The sequence below is a fragment of the Xiphophorus couchianus genome, chromosome 18, assembly GCF_001444195.1.
Source record: "Xiphophorus couchianus chromosome 18, X_couchianus-1.0, whole genome shotgun sequence".
In the NCBI taxonomy this organism is placed as follows: Eukaryota; Metazoa; Chordata; class Actinopteri; order Cyprinodontiformes; family Poeciliidae; genus Xiphophorus; species Xiphophorus couchianus.
Window position 1 is genome coordinate 4,847,671 of NC_040245.1, and position 19,405 is coordinate 4,867,075.

At 37.8% G+C, this 19,405-nt stretch overlaps 1 protein-coding gene across 1 annotated transcript in view; it reads left to right on the plus strand.

The window, feature by feature from the left end:
- The first annotated feature begins 2,846 nt into the window (after positions 1 to 2,846).
- Positions 2,847 to 19,405, plus strand: part of cdon (cell adhesion associated, oncogene regulated) — a 58,702-nt gene continuing 42,143 nt past the window's right edge. Inside the window, exon 1 of the mRNA XM_027999003.1 lies at positions 2,847 to 3,292. The gene's annotated coding sequence lies outside the window, so the exon portion shown is untranslated. The remainder of the gene's footprint in view (positions 3,293 to 19,405) is intronic.

A 19,405-nucleotide genomic window follows, 5' to 3' on the forward strand; every position in this document is an offset into this window, starting at 1 on the left:
TTATAGGTAATTGTTTGGGTAAAATTAACTTTGTTATTTTATTCTATGAACTGCTGACAACATAACTCTGAAATTCCAAGCAGAAATTTAGTATTTAATTACAGAAAAAGACGAAAAAGATGCAGTGCTTTCAGACCTTAAATAATGCAAAGAAAACAAGTTCATATTCATTTAGAAACAACAATACTGATGTTTTAACTCAGGAAGAGTCAGAAATCAGTATTTGGTGGAAAAACCAGGAGGTTTTCAGTGGGGTTCAGTGCAGTGGGCTCTGTATGTCCTCCACTGAGCAGCACATATCCATAAAGTTATTTCCCAAAACTTTGCTGTGGCTGAAGGTTTGCTGAATTTGGCCTTGACCAACCGAAGACCCCCTGTGAGTTCGTCTAACCTCTGGAGGACAAGCTGACACCTTGCTGGAGCCTCCTCTGTCAGACGGCGAGCTGCACCTGCAGCCTGCAGCAGGGTGGGCCACCAAACACACACTGGAACACATAAGTGCTTCTTCAGAGCTGATTATGCTGTTTACTCGTGCCCATACGCACAGCAGATGACTGTTTGCCTCCGACTGCTCCCTCTCTGCTGCATTTCTGAGCAGGCGTCTCTCCAAGTCAGGGGAATGGTTTGCAGAACACTCAGGCTGTCTAAACAGCAGAGGACTTTTCAGAAACACAGTTTATTTTGTTGAGCTGTTTTCAAAAAGAAACAGATTATTCCACATTAAATAAAGATGACAGCAATCCTTGATGCAGTGTTTTGTAACTGGGGTCTCAAACAGAAAGTGTGTGAAGTGGAAAATGGTTTTATTATTTCTCTTAACAATTTTATTTAATTCTTTTACTCATTTAACCACATTAGTATTGTTCAATCTAGAGAGTTTCTGCAGAACCAGTCATTGGGGTCCCTGCAGGCTGATGGAGACAATGGCTCACCATACATACCACAGCAAGGCGCCAGTATTTGTTAACAGAGAAGAACAGATAGTTTAGATAATTATTGTGTGATGGAATAAGGCCTGAGGCTTAACAAGCTTCCCTATGAAATATCATCAGCTCAGAGTTTTGAGAAATTGATGCACCTGCTGGGTATCCTGGTCTGACAATGTCCTTGTTATGCACCTGAACGTGAGTTCATTGTTTCTAAATGAACAAAGGGCAAAACATTTTCATTTGAGAGCAAATCTAAGCAAAATATGTTTTTATGGAACTTAGAAACTCCAATGCAAAAGTAAAACAAAATTTCAAAAAGGAATCAGAAACTAAAGTATCTATCTAATACCGATTTGGTATCAATATTATTGATATTCTGGATCAATCCACCCTCCTCTAATGGGCGGTTAAACTTTATTTGTGAAGGAAAACAAATATTGACAAAATGACGACATCACAGCAAAAGTAATGGACCCTGTCCTGACACATTGTTGATCCTAACACACACACACACACACCCACCTACACACTATTTACTCTTTATGTAAATGAGTTAGTTCACATTTTTAACTAACACTGACGTACCTGGCAACAGAAGTATTACTTCTAAGATTTTTAAGTTTAATTTTTTATTTTAATTTGAACTTTTTGACTGGGTTGTTTAATATTGATTTGATTATTGGTGGGGAGTTTTATATTGATCTTTTTCAAATGCTTTGGTGTTAAACGTGTTAAACTCAAAGCCCAGATCTGGTAGCCGTAGCTTTTTTATGGCCCTTCAGACTCCAGACACTAACTTACATCAGTCAGTCCATCCAGTTTTTTTACAAGTGCCTTAACTTTGTCAATCATCCCTGTGAATGTGATGCTAAAGTTGTTAATGGCAGAGAAAGAAATTACAATTCTAGAAAAACCATTTCTCTGCCATCATCAGTGGCTATGCTAACTAGCCTTAGCATTCATGGCAGGCTCTGACATGGGGAACTAGCTGTAGCTTAGCAGAGAGAAAAGGGAAGGGTGTAAGCAGCACATACACAGGCATAATTGACAGAGAGAAAATCTGTGATTTTGATTGCAAAAAGTCACAAAAACAATTGCGAAATCATGGAGGCACCGATGAATGCTAAAAGAAGTTCAGTACTAGCAGTTTGGCAGAGGAGCCAAAAATGTCCTCAAGTCAAAGTAAAAAGTAGTGTCCAAGAAACGACTCCAGTAAAAAGTTATTTGGTAAAAAGGCGACCAAAGTACAGAGACAATCAAATTAACACTCATTTAATATTTAAAAATTACATCATCAGACTGACCAAAATATAAAGTTAAGTGGATTTTTTTTTTAGGGACAAAAATTACAGTAAATCATAAAAGTAACAAAAAATAATCAAATCTGGCAAAAGAAATGTTTCCAAATCAGTTTCTTTCAAGAAAAAAACGTATGAAACTTTAACAAAAACTGCAGGTGTGTGTCTGTGTCACACTCTGTGTTGAATTTTTGGATAAAAATATGTTTGTTTTTATTCACTGGGTAGAAAATCCAGAAATTTTCCTCAAGTAAGAGCAGAAAGTAGTAGAAATTCTCCTAAAAGTAAATTTTTCTAAAAAGTTACTCATGTAAATGTAATTGAGTAAAAGTTACCACCCAACTCTCAGTACTTATGGACTGCAGGGACAGCTACCTACTAAACTCCTTACTGTTTGTCAGCTGGACCTGTTTGTAACGCGGTTCTTGAAAACATTCGTGATCTCGATTCGGCCCGAAATGAAAACGAGTGCGACACCCTGGCTTAGGTGATTCCTTAACGATGTCCACACGTGTGCTCCGAGGGGGGAAGGAGGAAGTTATTTTCTCGTTAGATTGTAAAACTTGTTAATGCACAGCTCCTTCCCTGCCCGCCTCCTCCCTCCCCTGCCCTCTCCAGGAGCCGTGCCGAGCTGCGGGGCTGGGACATTCCTGGTTTGACGAGCAGCCGGGTCGCTGCCATGATTTGCTGAGCAACTCGACACTGACTGCCCTCAAAGATGCGTGTGTGGAAGAGGCAGCAGTAGAGACGGTTGCACTCAGAAGGTAGAAGTTAGAAGTTGCACTTAACGGGACCGGAACAAGCGGTTTCGGCCCGAAAAACTCGAGTCCAGAACCAGACTGGGGGAAGTTGGCGCACCTTGGCCGCCGAAGCCAGTCGCTGCTTTTCGGGTCTTAAAGGAAAACAAAACTTTCCACCTCCGAGAGTTTTCATGTTCCTCCCGTCACCGCGCACTTTGAGCCCGTTTCTAATGGAGGGCCCCGCACGGATTTGGGATCAGAATAATGCGTTTGGCCGCTGCTGAGGGACCCGACGCGTCGCAGCTTTCGCCCTCCTGGAAGAGAGGTGAGGCAGGCGGAGAGGGCTCGGGGGAAGGGTCGGTGTGCGCACCGGGGCCGGAGGAGCTGGTCTGGGAATAACAAAAGAAAGGTGACGCTAAAAGGAGCTGTGGTTGCGGTGTTTGGTTAACTCTGGTGAACGGGGGCGTCCCTGCGCTGCTCCGAGTTAATACACAGTTTGTGTATGAAGCCACGGTGCAGCATTATGGACTCTGCCTCTGAATGCATGCATTATGCGCTGGGCTGGTCTGATTTTCTGCGTTATGTTTGCGTTTCGGCACAGCTTGAAACAAGCCCTTCATCTAAAAAGGAAATTATGCTGATTTGTGAAAGTTCTGATCAGGAGTGACGTGAACTGATCGCGTTAAGATATGTCTGGCTGATGGTTTAAAACAGAAAGGCAAGTATGTTTATCTCCAATATGCCTTTATTTTGCTTTTGATGCAAACATTAAAGATAAATAATAGAAAAACAAACACTTGTTTGAAGCTTAGGTGCTTAATTAGCTGAATATGAACAATTTTTACAATTTTTATTTTGCTTCTCTGGAATATGAAAAGATAACATTATGATATTTGATGATTAATTAGTCAAGCTATCTGCTCAGGTAGTCCACATGCAGCTGTAGTTTTAAAACATTTCCCAAACTGATTGGTGTTTCCATTAGTTTATATAACAGAAAATAAAGACCTGTTTGAATTGTTGAGTAATTTCTAAGTGTTTAATTAACACAATCTGAACCGTTTTTGCTGCTCTTTGCTTTTCTGGAGTTTGATAAAAAGATGATATGATGATTAATTAGTCAGGCTATCTGCTCAGGTAGTCAGTCCAGTTGCAGCTTTAGTTTTAAACATTCCCAAAACCTCCATTAGTTTTCACGCGTTATGTTTTTTACCATGGAAAATTTTTTCCAAACGTAAGATTTAGTTTTCTGTTACACAAAGGAAATGTTTCAGCCAGCGGACTGGCAGTGCACAGCATCAAGAGGGGGAAGGTTGGTGTATTTTTTATGCTCCATATAAACAGAGAAGATGCCCACAGAGTCTCTGGCATCCAGTTAAATGAACTTGGACTTGCAATAGAAAACTTGATCAACTTTAAAACCGCTTTAAAGCCAAATGTTGGCGTTTGGTCCTTTAAACAAATTCAAAAAGTTGACATTTAGATGCAACATATTGCTGCTGCTCTCTGGGACGACTTGAAGAAAAACAAAAGCTTAAATAAATATCCATAAAAGGCACTATTGAGTCTTGAACAGTCGTCTTGCACTCTGGTAGAAAGCAGATTTCCTGCAGGCTGTTTTTCTGAAAGTGTCTGTTTAAAAAGGACAAACATGTTGCCCTGAACACATCAGTGTTACCTTTACATTTCATCACAACAGCCAACATCAACCACCAACCAGAACGTCAACATTTGGTGGGGTTTTCCCTAGTTTCCTCCAGAGATGGAAAACTTTTATCATTTCAGATAAGTACTTTTGGTGTTACAAAAGGTGCAAAATGTAGCGCATTAAGTACGCCAAGTTAAATGAAGATGTCATCATTTGTTTACTGGGAACGTATTTCAAAGCATAAACCAGAAAAAGGTTTAACCATTTAGTTTTAATGGTTATTTGCCAATCTATTTGAGATTTAATTGGGAGATTCCTAAAACGAATCTTACAATCAGTGATTTTAAACCAGTTTCCAATCGATTCCTGAGCCTCTTGCTCACATTTGTTGTCATTTACGTTGATTTTTGTCCCATATTGGCGGATTCTAGGGGACGTTTTCTGGAATCTGTCTCTTTCTCTCCCACATGCGTGACATGCAGTCAGTGGGACACACATGGCTGCTCTCAGATAAAATCCCTCCCCAAGTTCAAACAGTTGCACATGCATTGTTGCGTCGGGTGGGGGACAAGAAGACGCTTCTGATGGCTTTCAGATCCCTGTGCTGCTTTCAACCAACGCAGAGAAGCTCGCTCTTTGGGTCCATCATCACGTTTTGGTGCAAAGTGCTTTTGTTTTTGCAGTAATTTGCTTTTTTTTTTGTAGCTTCTCTCCCTCAGTTTACCTCACTTTAACTTAATTGACTTGATAATTTTGCTAAATTACGGAGCATTTCTCACTTGCAGCTGTTTTTTCCTCTATTTATGGTCAAAGAAATTTGTTTTTATAAAAGTCTCTCAACAAATTGTGAGTACAGATGCGTTTGTAAACTTTAACATAACTGCAAATTGCATTTTGTCATGAAAAGCAAGATGTATATAAAAAAATCTGAATTATTTCAACAATAGCTGCCTTATTCTAAACCCAGTAAACCAGTTAGTTGAGTATTTTTGTCTAATTGTTTCCTCTTCAGTTCCTCTAAGTTTTTGTGACGCTGATTGAATGAGATGTCAGAGTATTTTTAATTTTTCTAAACTGTTTTTAAAGTGGGTTTTTTTCTCTTTTTTTGGGGGGAATTAATAAACCATTAGTGGCCCTGGCTCTTATCAGACCGACCTGCACAAAGCACAACCGCGCCATTAAGAGGGCCTGAATAATCTTTGAGCTATTAGGGCGCTCGTTAATGATAAACACATGTTTCTGTAGGAAAACTATGTTAAGTGGGCAATTTGAATGTAAGCATGTGTAATGATACCAGCCTCTGCTCTCATAATGGCTCTCTTGATTTTTTATTTTTTCTAATGTTCGTGAAGCCACGTGCACACCAGCAACGACAAATTATGGCTGAGGTTTTATTTAAAGTTAAAAAAAACAACAGGAAGTGAGGTCATATGTGAGTTCTGATCTTTACATGAGGTAACTGTTTGTGCCTTTCTTAGTTAATGCCAAACAAGAGGAAAAAATGGCAATAAAAGTGTATTTTTGTGTGATGTCTTTTTTATAATAACCTTAATTACCTCTTCGTTTTAATAATGCGTGATGGATTAGTGGTTGAAGACCAGGCGTGTCAAAAGAGATAATATTTCAGCAATAATTTGGGGAAAACTAAAACTTTTCAAAACAAAGTAATAAAGATGTTTATATACCGAAGTCCAGCTCTGACAAGTCTATATGTTGCATTTTTTACATGGTCATAAAGCCACTAAAGCAGTATTAATGTCCAATTTTTATGTTTTCACAAATTAAATTAAGATTTAATAAAGTTTTAAAAGCTCTCCATTCAGTGTAGAATTATAGAGATCAAGTCTGGCCAATATTTTTGTATTTTTTAAAATAGACATGATCAAATCCAGTCCAGACTCTTAAAACACTTTAAACTATCCCTAAGATTGAATCAGATGCTAACTGTAAGCTAACTGTGTTTTCACAGTGCTTACAAACCATTTGAATTTTTCCTGTCATCGTTTTGTTCCTTTTTTCTTCCTTGAACACTCTGCACAAACAATTAAACTTTTTAAAAGGGATTCCAGTATTTATGTAACCCAGTATAACATGCTAGGCTAATGAGACGTCTTTATTAGCTGACTCTGTCAACACAACAAGGCAACTTGTTAATTTCTTGCCTTATTATTAAGAGATTCTTAGAAATTTTGTAAATCTCTCAGTACTAACCTCCCTGTCCATTAGATTCGGACGATCAAACGCAGTCCAAACTTTGTAGAAACTGTAAAATAGCTCATTAATGTAGACAAGAATCTTCAACACAGATGCTAACTGTTAGCTGCTAACAACTAGCCAGTCAATATTTTCTTACGTTGCTTGGATTTTGGATCTTTTTTTAATTTAATTTAATTAATTTTTGTTCCTTTTTCTCTGTCTATGTCACAAGATGCGGTTCAATGTGTTCAAGTCTCGATAAATAAAATGGTGGCATAAGTTGATTCCACCAAGAAGCTTGAAAGCTGATGCTAACAGTAAGCAGCTAACGATTAGCTGGTGGCATTATTCTCACAAATGATTTAAGATGGAAATCAGTGAGTCTGATTGATAATTTCTCTTAATTTTTCAAGCCATTAGGCAAACCCGAATGCTCGTCCCAATGTGAATGGATTTGAATTTTCCAAATTGTGTTTTGCTTCTTTATTTTATTATGGTGTCAAATTCAACAACAGCTTTTGAAACTGGCCATTATTTTAAGGACCTGCACTGTTCTTCATAGAAATGGACCATTCAGGACCGATTTCAGGTTTTCGTCAGGATGGCTGATTAGTTTCTGATTTTTATTTGTGTATGCTAAAGAAAATGGCTCATGAAAGAGAAGAAAATATGCTCCAGTTTTCTTGTTTGAGGTTGTAGTTTTGAATCTAACGGAAAACTAACGGAGGAGGTAAAATGCAAAATCAACTTTTTTGAGATTTATGCCGTGTTATAATATTATTCCCTCATCAAAAACAAACCTAATGTTGCTTTGATTCCTTCATGTATGTTTGAGTTTGTCTACAAACTACATATTGATTGGCTGTAAACGGCATAATGAGGAGCATTGTTGTGATGGAGTCTCGTTAAGAGCAGGAGCTTCTTAAAGAGACAGAGGCCCGAATTCAAGGTGTCAGATGTGAAATTAATTCTTTTAAAGTTATGTTTGACATATACAGCTTTTTTTATAACTGAATGAAATGTATAGTTACTTGATTGTGCTGTAAAATAACACAATGCGCCTGGAAAACACTTAATACTTTAAGATCTCAGGTGGTTGTCATTCATCAAAACATGTCTCCTTAACCCTTATGATTTTTATTATATTTACAAGGAGTGTATCGGAGTACGTCCTGTTTATTTACTGAAGTGTTTGGAGTTCTTAGTTGGGATCCATTTAACTAATAAGAGAGGGAAACTTAATCTCGGACAAGGGGTGAGCTCAGCTACAACACAGAGGAATTTAGAGGCTTGTTTTATGGTTGGTGTTTGACCTTCCAGGCAGTCATTCCCAAACTAAAAACCTGGCTTGGTTTGAACTTCTGACACCTCTCATTGCTCTGTGATTGAGTCACGCTGCTGTAGTTTCTACCAGTGCTGGAGAGAAACAGTGTACTTAACTAAACCCACAAATAAACAGGTAACAATAAACTCTAGTAAAAGTACCACATGAATATTTCACTTGAGTAAAAGTAAGTACTTGCTTTGAAAAATAATAAGTATTGAAAGTAAGTTGAAAATATAACAAATATTGTAATTTTGGTCCCCACTGGAACCGAGTCGAACCGGATGGTCGGGTGTGAAAACACCCTAAATGTAAAATTAAGAAAAGAAAAAAGTAACCACAAGTACATGTACATGAAAAATGTACTTAAGTACAGTAACAGAGTACTTACACTTTGCTTCATCCCACCAGGGGATGAAACGATTAATCAGATTAATCGTTAACCCGTATCACCCACCTCATGAATAAATCATCTTTTTTGATGCTTTTTCTCATTAGCTGCCACATCAAAGTAGGGATGAAACAATCAGTCCAGTTGTGATTAATCAAGTTAATTGTGATTAATCAATTATTTAAATAATGACAGACTTACTCATTAATCAATTAATCGTTAACTGGGGTATATAGACTCAAAAAAGGCCATTTGATGAGAAAATAAATTAATTCAGAGCAGTAATAAAGCCAAGACTGTTAAAAAATATACACTGCTCAAAAAAATAAAGGGAACACTTAAACAGGTGTTTAACACTTAAAGTGTTCCCTTTATTTTTTTGAGCAGTATATAAATTTTGCATCTAAGATTAAAAACACCTTTGTCTAAATATGTTAAATAGTCAAAATTCTTCTAGTAGTTTAGTTTTAGGTTCTCCGGGTTCAGATTTACCAAACAATCAAATGTTTATTTTCATATTTAAAAAAGCAATTGAATCGTTTATTTCCATCCTTTTGTGTATTTCTAATAGAAAAGGCTTAAGAGGTTAAATGAGAAATCTGCAAAATGTGCAAATTTTATCCGATTAATCGTTAGAATAAGCGATTAATCAATATTAAAATAATTGTGAGCTGTAGCCCTAATTGGTTTCTAATGCTGAATTTTGTTCTGTTAGCTACTTGTGAATGATACATGAACCTGAGGGTTGTTTTAGACGGACAGAAAGGCGTGTTGGGCAGCGGGCCAGGGAGCCGGTTGGTGCTGATTGACAACACCCGGCAGCCTTGAGACGGGGGTCGCTGGCAAAGATGTGCTGGTGACTTTACTCTCCACCAACTTCGAAACTGTGAGCGCTGGACTGAGGGTGAAAGCAGTAGCTGAATGTTTGTGTCTCTGTCATTTGTAGCACTTCTTATCGGCTCAGAACTCGCAGTGTAATTATTTTATCTGGACAACACATTTCTCTCCTTCAAAACTCCTCAATGTTTCCACCCCCATCCGAGTTTGACAGACGATCCAAACAGTCTCCTGTGCGTAACCAAGTCGGGCTTTCAGACGACCCGTGCGCTTCCTCTGAACCGACCCTTCCTGAATTGTCAGAGGCGTCCACTGACCGCTTGTTCCCAACAAATGACTGGATCTAGTTTCTGAAAGTTTGGAGCAGAAAAGGACCTGAAACCGGGTAATGGCTTTCGAGAGATTGGAGAAATGAAATGAGAAACATCGGGCCGTAATTGTTAAGACAAACAAACAGTTTTTGGTGCAGCAGAAACAGATGTTGGGAGGAAGCCACTGAAAGGCAGCAGAGGCAAAAGATGGGTTGGTTTGTATTAATGTAATGGGAATACAGGCTCCTGCTAAATGTATATGTGTGCGTTTGTGTGTTCCCAGCATGATTAGGGAATGTGGATCAGTACCACACACGGCTGCTATGAGGAAGAATAAACCATCCAGGCAGCTTTAGATAATGAAAATGCACCAGGAACGGTTTAGTTGACGCAGTAGGGGATGCTGCTTCTTCTTCTTCTTCTTCTTTTACTCTAAGAAAATGTTACAAACATTGCAAAATAAAAATATGTCCTCTTTTATGTTTCTGGACAGAATAAAACTTATCTGCTTCTATAAACATTTAAATCTAATCCAGACTGCAGCAGATTCTCTACTGACAATATTTATTAAACAAAGAGGGAAAATGAAAATTAAGCACACCCCCACTGCTTCCACGGAGTTCACCATTTAAACAGCATTTAAATCAGCTGGATTTATTAATTGATCGTCATGAGTTTGACTTTCTATGAAAGTAACAGGTTTTACTTTGTTTTGCTGGTGTGGAAACAAAGTTTAGCAAACTGCAAAGGCAGTCCGGAAGGGGTTATCAGGACTTTTAAAAACGATTTCAAGTCATCAGCTGTCGAGCACGGTGGTGGAAGGTTGGTGATATGGGCTTAATCAGCAGCAGGAGCTAGGTAGACTAAAAATCTACCACAAGCTCCTCTGTATGTGAATTTAAGTCAAATTTGAGTCTGATGACTGAAGCTTGACCCAAACTGGAGGAGTTACATTGGCCTAGTCAAAGTCCAAACCTGAATCTAATTATATGGGTTGAAAAAATTACCTCACCACTGACTTTACCGCTGCGTAGGTTAAACCCCCCACAGTCCTGCGCTGCGTTATCACTGTCACATGACCAGACAAATAACTTCCTCCACCAGAAACGAATAAAATGGAAATAAATATCTGTCAATAATATTGATCCAGTTTTAATTATTGGGCTGATACTGATATGTTTAAAAAAATGACAAACATCCGCCAATCCTGATGTTAGTGCTGATATAGGCATCCCTAAAATCTGTATCCATTTGTGTTTGAGGTTAGATTACAGGAGGGCTGAAACAATTAATCGATAACTGAAATAATCAACTAATTTAGTAATCGATAAATCGTTAACTGTCTGCATTTAATTGTGTTTTTTTTAACACTTTGTGTTAATTACATTAGGTCTGAAATGGTTAATTGTGATTTATCAATTATTGAAATCAACTATTTGAGCAATCGATTAATCGCTAACTGGAGTACAAAGTTTAAAAAAAGGTTATTTGTCTTTTTTTTTTTTTTTGGCAAATTCAGATACTGCTCATATTCAGAGCAGCATTTAAGCCAAAACTTAACAAAATACAAATACATTTTGCATTCAAGATAAAAACAACATTTAAATATGTTTTACACAAAACTCAACAAGTGGCAAAGTTTTAGTTTCACTCGGTAAAAATTCACCAATGGAAAGCTATATTATTGCATTTTAGACATTAAATAGTTTATTTCTTATTTAACAAAGAAAAGTATTTGCTAATTTGCCTCTTTTAATGTTTTTCCAATATTGTATAAAAAGGTTAAGAGGTAAAATGTGCAGAATGTGCCAATTCAACCCAAAGATTTTCCAATTAATCGTCAGAATAATTGATTTACTGAAATAATCATTAGTTGTTTCTCTAGGTTCCATACATTTAAGACCTAGTAAAAACCAGATTTTTCATTAATATACCCTGGTTCATTAAACATTTAGTACCAAAAGAGGGTGTACTGTCTCTTTCCCGTGTTTTTATGTTGGTCAGATCTTAACCCGTACATTGCGGTTCTGCCAGAATCAAACCGAAATCGTCCAACAGAAGACTGATGGCCGCCATTGTTCTGTCGTTTTCTTAACTTCTCCCCTCCAGGAAGGAGAAACTCTGGCGCTGAACTTGTGAACCAGAGGAGATGTGACGCGATTTTTCTTTCTTCTGCATTCTTTGGCTTTTCCTGTTTGCAGTATTCATTTCTGTTTCCCTTCCTGTAAGTGACCCCGTTCAGTGGGTCCGTCACCTCAGCGCCGAGGCCCCCAGGAGCCAGCCCGCCCGCTAGCGACCGCAGCTTTCTACTCCCAAAACGCCGAACCAATGAGTCCCATCTGAGTGGGGCGGGTTTTCGGCAGGGACAGGAATGCCTGCGCCGCTCTAGAAGCCGACGCTCAGATCAGCGAGACTATATTAAGGGCCAACGCAGGGACTGGCTCTCCCCTTTTAGCTGGCAAACAGGCGTCTTGTTTGAAGGGCTGTTTTTCTCCCAGATCAGAGCGAGAGGCAGCATGGAGACCGCCGCTACCTGCCTCTGGTTCTGTGGTTGCGGGTGCCATTTTGGGCCTTCCCTCCACCAACATGTGGCCCTTCAGGGAGCAGCAGAAACCCCTATTTATAAAAGATATTTAAAGTGAGCCGAATAATCTAATTCAGATTGGTTCTGCACTGCAAAAACAAAATCTTACTAAGTATTTTTGGTCTAGTTTCTACAGTAGTGCAAATGTTTTAGAACACTTGAAACAAGAAAAATCCAACTTACAAGTTACAAGAGCTTGTTTTAAATAAATAATCACCTGTTATGCCTCTATAATCAACACAAAACAACTGTAAGTCAGCAACTGAACCCTTGTCGCTTCCAGCAGCCATTGTACAGCACATATAGCAGTAAAACCAGCTGACTGAACATGCTGGAACTCAGTGTGGGTTGCTAGGTGACAGAAGGCGTTCCACTGGGGTTGCTAGGTAACAGTCTGTGGCTCCTAGATGACCTGTAGTTCCTGCTGATTTGTGACGTTGCATTCGGTTTTTCAAACGGCACATTTTCCAGACACCAAAAAATGTTAATTGATTGCCAAACAAACAGGCGGGTATTTAAAAATAAAAAAAAAACACTTGGAATGTTTTCAGAAGCAGTAGAGACCAAAAAATGTGCGAAATGTGAATTTTGCATGATATGTGCCCTTCAATATTGAATAGGAATAGAACTAGTTCCATTGGCAGATTATTTCACTCATAAGACACTTTCCCCATGTTATAACTGAATAATCTCTCTAGTACTTTTTCAGGAATGTTAAGGAATTATGGACTCCAAACAAACTGAAATATTTAAGTTAGTTTTTTCTTACGTTTAGTGTACTTAGATCTTTACACCAGAAACCAGACCAAAAATATTTGGAAAGATTTTGTGTTTTTGCAGTGATTGGAGCAGACACTCCTACCTTGTTGACAAAGCTGGTGGGTGTCTGTAAGAGATGCAACGTTTTCTTGTTTTCTTGTGGTCGTTTCTTCCACAGAAAACTCCTCTGGCATCAGAAACGGCTTTCCAAGGAGTTCCGTCTTTATTTTAAGGGCCAGATGTGTGGATTTATCTCCCTCTGAGTTTGCTTCGCGATCGCCGCACGCACAACAAGATGTGCTACAAATGGAGACGGATAAACATTTAGACAGCCTAAATAAAGTGTTCACACTTTCTATTTAGGAGCAAGTATTTATCTTGAGGTCCTCAGGCTTGTAAGACAGCTGGTTTGTTTGCAAAAGATTTGTGGATTCGGTGAAGAAGACTAATTATATTTTAACTTTTTTTCTTTTTTTTTCTGCGTGTTTGTTTTGGTTGAGCCGTCTGCTTGTGGGGGTTCACGTTTTCGCAGTCACATAAATCCTCCCCTCCATGGATCTACAGCCGTTGCTTTAGCTTTATCATACTTTCAGAGTCCATTCATCACACAGACGACTGAAAAGTTCTTTCTTTCTCATGCCTGTCGAGCAACAAACAAAACGCCAAAAGCAACACCAAGCAGTTTCATCTCTGCAGGCGTTTTAGGCCGTCTGCACTGCCTGGATGTTTATCGTTTTGCTGCACAGGTTTAAAAAAGTAAATAAAGGTTTGAAAGGTGCAGACTTGCAAAGTCCATGTCAATAAATTTTTAGAAAATAGAGGGGTTTTTTTACATTTCACGCATTTTTAACAATTGTTTCAGAGTAATAAACTAATTTAATATTTGAAATTTTTCCCAAATACCTACCAGCTTGTTATATGAATCTACCACATAGCTTTGGAGATATTTTAGTATTTTTATGTTGTTTTTTTTTTACAGCATTATCCTAGTTTCGTCTGCAGAGAAAAATTAAGAAAGTCTTAATTTTAGACTTTCTTAAAAAGTCTAAAATTAAGACTTTAAATTCTTAAATTAATCAAAAAATCTGATGTGTTCATCACAGGCTGTAAATTTTGACGTGGAAGAACTATTTCATCTTTAATGCTCTATATAGTTCTAAATTATTCCTTTCTTGCTTAATTTTTTCTTTCAAACAACTCATAGACTACTGCTAGCTAGATGCTAACATACCCTTCCTACCTAGCCAACTAGTTTTTTGGGGGGGTTTTCGCGTCTGTTATGGTTTAAGTGCAAATTCATCATTTATCATTGGATTTCATCTGTTGCCAAACTACATGATGATAAGTAAATTTTTTACTGAAAAGCTTAACGCAGAAAACTGTTTGCAATGCTACTGCTAGCAGTGGTCTAAGTTCAGCTTTTGGTGCAACATAAATTCAGAAATCGGAGGTTTATTAGATTTTAAACACGATCAGGCTCCAATTTTAGCTTTCTAAGAAATTTATTTCAACAAAGTCGTTACTCTGAAGGGAGATGCAGCTGAAAAGGAGGAACCAAAAGAAAACAGAGCTGCAGCTTTCATCATTTCTGTCGCGATAGAGGGCTTAAATTTCATTCATAATGGTCTTAGAAAGTCTTAAATTTGAGTTGGTGTTTTTTGTTAAGTTCTGTATTTCAGAATAATTTAGTAATACCCTCCAAAACCTTCATTTTACACTATAAAGACAACACAATCTTACCACGAGGTTTTTATCTAGTTTCTAGTGGAAATATTTTCGTAGGACAAAACTAACTGACAAGATATAGGAGCGTGATTCAAGAAAAAATAATTCTTGAATGTGCCAGTTCCAAAATAAGACAGTAGAATAAATAATATGCTGTGGAAATAGTACTTTTTAAAATTAATAATAAAGAATGATTTACTTAAAACCAGCTCTTATATTTTGCCTGTAAGTTAATTTTGTCTAATTTCCAGTGTACAAGTGGACTAAACTTAGGCCTGTCACTATTAATTGCTCGCTCAATTAAAACAAACTCAGAAATTTCCATTAGCATTATTTATCATTTTTCTTTTTTCTCCCAATAATTAGATGATAAAGTCGTCAGGTTGGTGTTTTGGTCTCAACTAGCTCCTTTTTGTGAAAGACAGTTTTGTTTAGGAAGACTTTATAATTAATTTTATTTGTTGTTTTGTGTATTTATTTTGTTTATTTAAAATGTCTTACAGTTCCAGTGTTAAATGTTCATTAGAACTGAAAGTTTATTAATCTTTGAGAATGTGTTCTTGCATTATTATGTCATTATTACTTTTATATCACTTGAAAATGGTGTCAAAACAATATTATCGTTTATTGCGATAACGTCTGAGACAATTTATCACCCAGTAAATGTAGTTTTCCTGTGTGATTTTCTGGTTCAGATGTTGCGGCTGCAGCAGAGTCGGCCCAGATCACCACACTCCCTCCGCCGTGTTCGGCTCTTTGTCTGAATTGTTAGTTTAACTAACGCCTGAGGTAATGCGACTCACACTTTCCAGAATGTTCTACCTTTGGCCTTGTGCGTTCATAGAGCATGTTCTCATCTCCTCAGATGAGCCAGATTTTTGGGGTAATGTGAATGTGGCCTTTGTGTTCTTTTCGGTCGGTAGAGTTTATTTTTGCAGAACAAATCTTGCGTGGATGCCATTTTCTCCCTGCCTGCGTCGGTGCTGAACCGTGGACACTGACCTTAGCGTTTTAATGGCTTTGCTTGAACAGCCAGTTCTTAGGAAGGTATTTCATATTTTGTGAATAATATGACATGACCATTCTGACTGTGTTGAAATCAGTAGAATAAGTCTGACATTGATTGGAATTGGGCTAAGAAGGAATGGGATTTGGTTGCATTGGTGTCTTAATGGACCGGTGGATTTCCGTCCCTTTCTGCAGTAATTTCTGCTCTGGAGAAGAAAAGACCAATTTACTGGTCTTCAACTTGTCCTTTTTGCTGCCTTTGTGCATTAGCAGCCACATCAATTTTAATTGGATTAATCGCGATTAATCGATTATTGAAATAACTGCCAACTAATTTTGGAATCGATTAATCGTTAACTGGATTACACAAACTGAAAAAAGGCCATTTGCTGAAAGAACAACACATTCTGAGCATTAATTAAGCTGAAACTGTACAAAATACACATTCATTCTGCATTTAAGATAAAAACATCTTTGTCTGTAGAAATATTTTACCCAAAACTCTTCAAGTGGCAGTTTTATTTTCACCTGGTTCAAGGTCACTGAAGGAAAGCTATATTGTTACATTTTGTTTGTTTTTTACTTAAAAAAGGGGATTTAATTATGTATTTGCCTCTTTTAATGTATTTCTAATATTGCATAATAACGCTTAAAAGGTTAAATGAAAAATCTGGAAAATTTACCTTTTTCATCCAGCTAATCGTCAGAATAATTGGTAGGATAATCAATTACTAATTGTTGCAGCTCTAGATTACATACATGCGATACCTTATTTAAAAGGAAAATTATTTGTTTATTTGTACACTTTGATGTATTTCTAATGAATAAAAAGCTAAAGAAGTTAAATGAGAAATTTGCACAATGTGCCAACTTTTTAAAAATCAGATTAATCAATTAATCGTCAGAATAATTCTACCAGCCTTCTACCTTTCATTCAGTAGAAGAAAAACGATAAATCACGCAAGTGGAAATTAAGCTTGTATTAATTTAGCATGCGATTAATTGATTTACTTACAAGTCTACAGAAAATACCATTTTCAAAAGATGTATTATAGTTGAACAATCAACTGTTTCTGGTGTTTTATCTCAACTTTTGCTGTGGCCGTTTTGCAAACTACAGTAAACGTCTCCGGCTTGTCGCATTAATTACTGTTTTTATTTCAGTTCTCAAAAATATTTTCATGGTTTTGATCGTTTTGGTTAACTTTAACCGAATACGAACCGAAGTTATTAAAACAATTACGTTTTGGACCAGATTCTGTTTGAAGAAACTAATTTTATCACATTCTAAAATGGTTATGAAGTTACATACAGGACAGTCAAATTCAGTTAATGTTTGTAGGGATGAAACGATTAATAGTGATTAATTGATTTTTGAAATAATCGCCAACTAATTTTGAGTGTACAGACTTAAAAAAAGACAAGTTACTTTAAAAAAACCAACATATTCAGAGCAGTAATTAAGTCAAAACTGTACAAAAATGATAAAAAATTAAAGTTTTTTTTAAGATAAAAACCCTTCTTTCTAATTAATCTGATTGATTAATCGTGTTTACATATTGTAATCCTTGACACACTTTGGTACAAGGCAGTCAAATTCAGTTGATTTTTATAGGGATGAATGAAACAATTAATCAGATTAATCGTGATTAATTGTGATTAATACATTTTTGAAATAATTGTCACCTAATTCAGTAGCAGATTAATTGTTTATTGGGGATACAAACTCAAAAGGGGCAATTTACTGAAAGAACAACATATTCAGAGACGTAATTAAGTCAAAACTGAATAAAAAATTTATACATTTTGTATTTAAGATAAAAAAAACTTATTTGTTTTTCTCAAAACTTCTCAAGTTACATTTTTAGCTTCACTTGGTTCACATTATATAAGAAAAAAATGCCAGTTAAGCACCTTTTCTATTCAATTACGAATTGGTTAATCCAAAAAACAATTAAAGATATTATAGCTAAGTCTTTATAGCATGGCTATAGTTTCAGTTTTATAAACGCACAATATAATTCCAGTTAGTTATAGATTTTCCCCATTTAATCACCGTTTTTATTTATTTCAATTTCAGGTTTTGTCATTCCGTTCGTTTTGATGAACTAACTCTGGTTGGAACAGGCCAAGAAGGGCCGCATTGAGCATTCCTGCCATCCCTCAGCATTACCTTTCTGTCTGCGCTAATGGCTGAAAGGCCTGTGAAATCAGCTGGAAGCGCCCAGAGGGCCCACACAAAGGCCCAGGGTTGTTAGTTACATGCGCTTTGCAAAAGGTCTTGAAGGTGGCCTTGTTTGGCGGCGATACTCGGAGATCTGTTTCCAGTGTCCGAGGGCGCTATTGAGTTTCCTCCCCGCGGTTAATCCTCGCTGTTCAGGACCTTGGGAAACAACCGGGCCGCTTCGCAGATTCCCAGGAAAAACAAGACGTTCCAGAACAATCGCCAATTAAGACGGGGTTTCACATACTGTACCATTCAGCGGCTCCGTCTCCCTTTCTCTGCGCCTCAGGCTGGAATTAGCGCGGTCTCCCAGGTCCCGGCCCTGGCACTCGGGGAGAGTCGGGCTTTTGGGTGAACAGAGGCGTTGTTGGGAGGAGGCGGGGGTGTGTGTGTCCTTGGTAAACAGGGCTTTGTGGGATGTGACTGTCTGATCCCCGAGGGCCTCGCCTTTCATTCCTCCGCCAGTCTGATCCCGCTCCACGGCAGCGGACGCAGGGACTTTGGCGTCAAAGCGCTCTGGGGCCGCCTTGGCCTCTTTGTCACCTCCAGGACGGCTGATGCTCCGTCCGGAAACCGAACACATGCTTCGAGTGTCTGTAGCAAAAGCACCAGGTTTAAAGCAGGGACGCTACTTATCGATTAATGAATAAATCTGAAGTTGATTGATCTTAAAAACCTGACTTGTCTCCTATTTCAAGAGGGTTGACCATTTTTCCGTAACACAAGGAGTTTAATTCCTTCCTTCCCTTCTCTGTCTGAAAATCTTATCAAGATAAAAGCATTTTAGATGAGTCAATATCGATAATTATTGACTAGTTTTAAAAAAACAACATACCTGAAATACTGCCAGACTGGTGGCGAAACCTTTCCTGTTCATCCAGTTTTCACTCCGCACTGTTATTATTCATTTTCAAGCAGTTATGAGGCAGAGTGGCGAAACCTTAAACTGCTGCTGCGCCAGTTACTCAGTAGGTTGTATGGAGAATTTATCCGTTCTCCATGTTAAGCTCTTGATGTATGAAGTTGAAGAAGAGTCAGTGAGTTGAATTCATTAATTTATTAATACCAAAATAAAGGAGCTGGTCCATTTCTCATGCTACCTTTAGGATTTAGCAGGACAAAATGGCATCAAACAAAAGTTTTCCATTCCCTTTGTTAGCCTCTATCTAAGCTACGCTCTAAAGAGGGCATTCCTTTAGCCCTAGCTTTGAGGGCATTTCCTAACATGTCATTTCCTTTAGCTTTAGCTTTGCAGCTAGCTAAAAGAGATAAAAGGAAAAACACAGAATTATTTATTCTCAACAGTTGTTGCTAGGTAACAGAAGAGTGAGTTAGTTGATTTCAGCAACCTTGCTTTGCTAGCTGTGAGGTTGAGTGGCTAAAGCCTTTCCTCTGCCTACATCTCCCAGAATGCTGTGCGGTTATGGATCG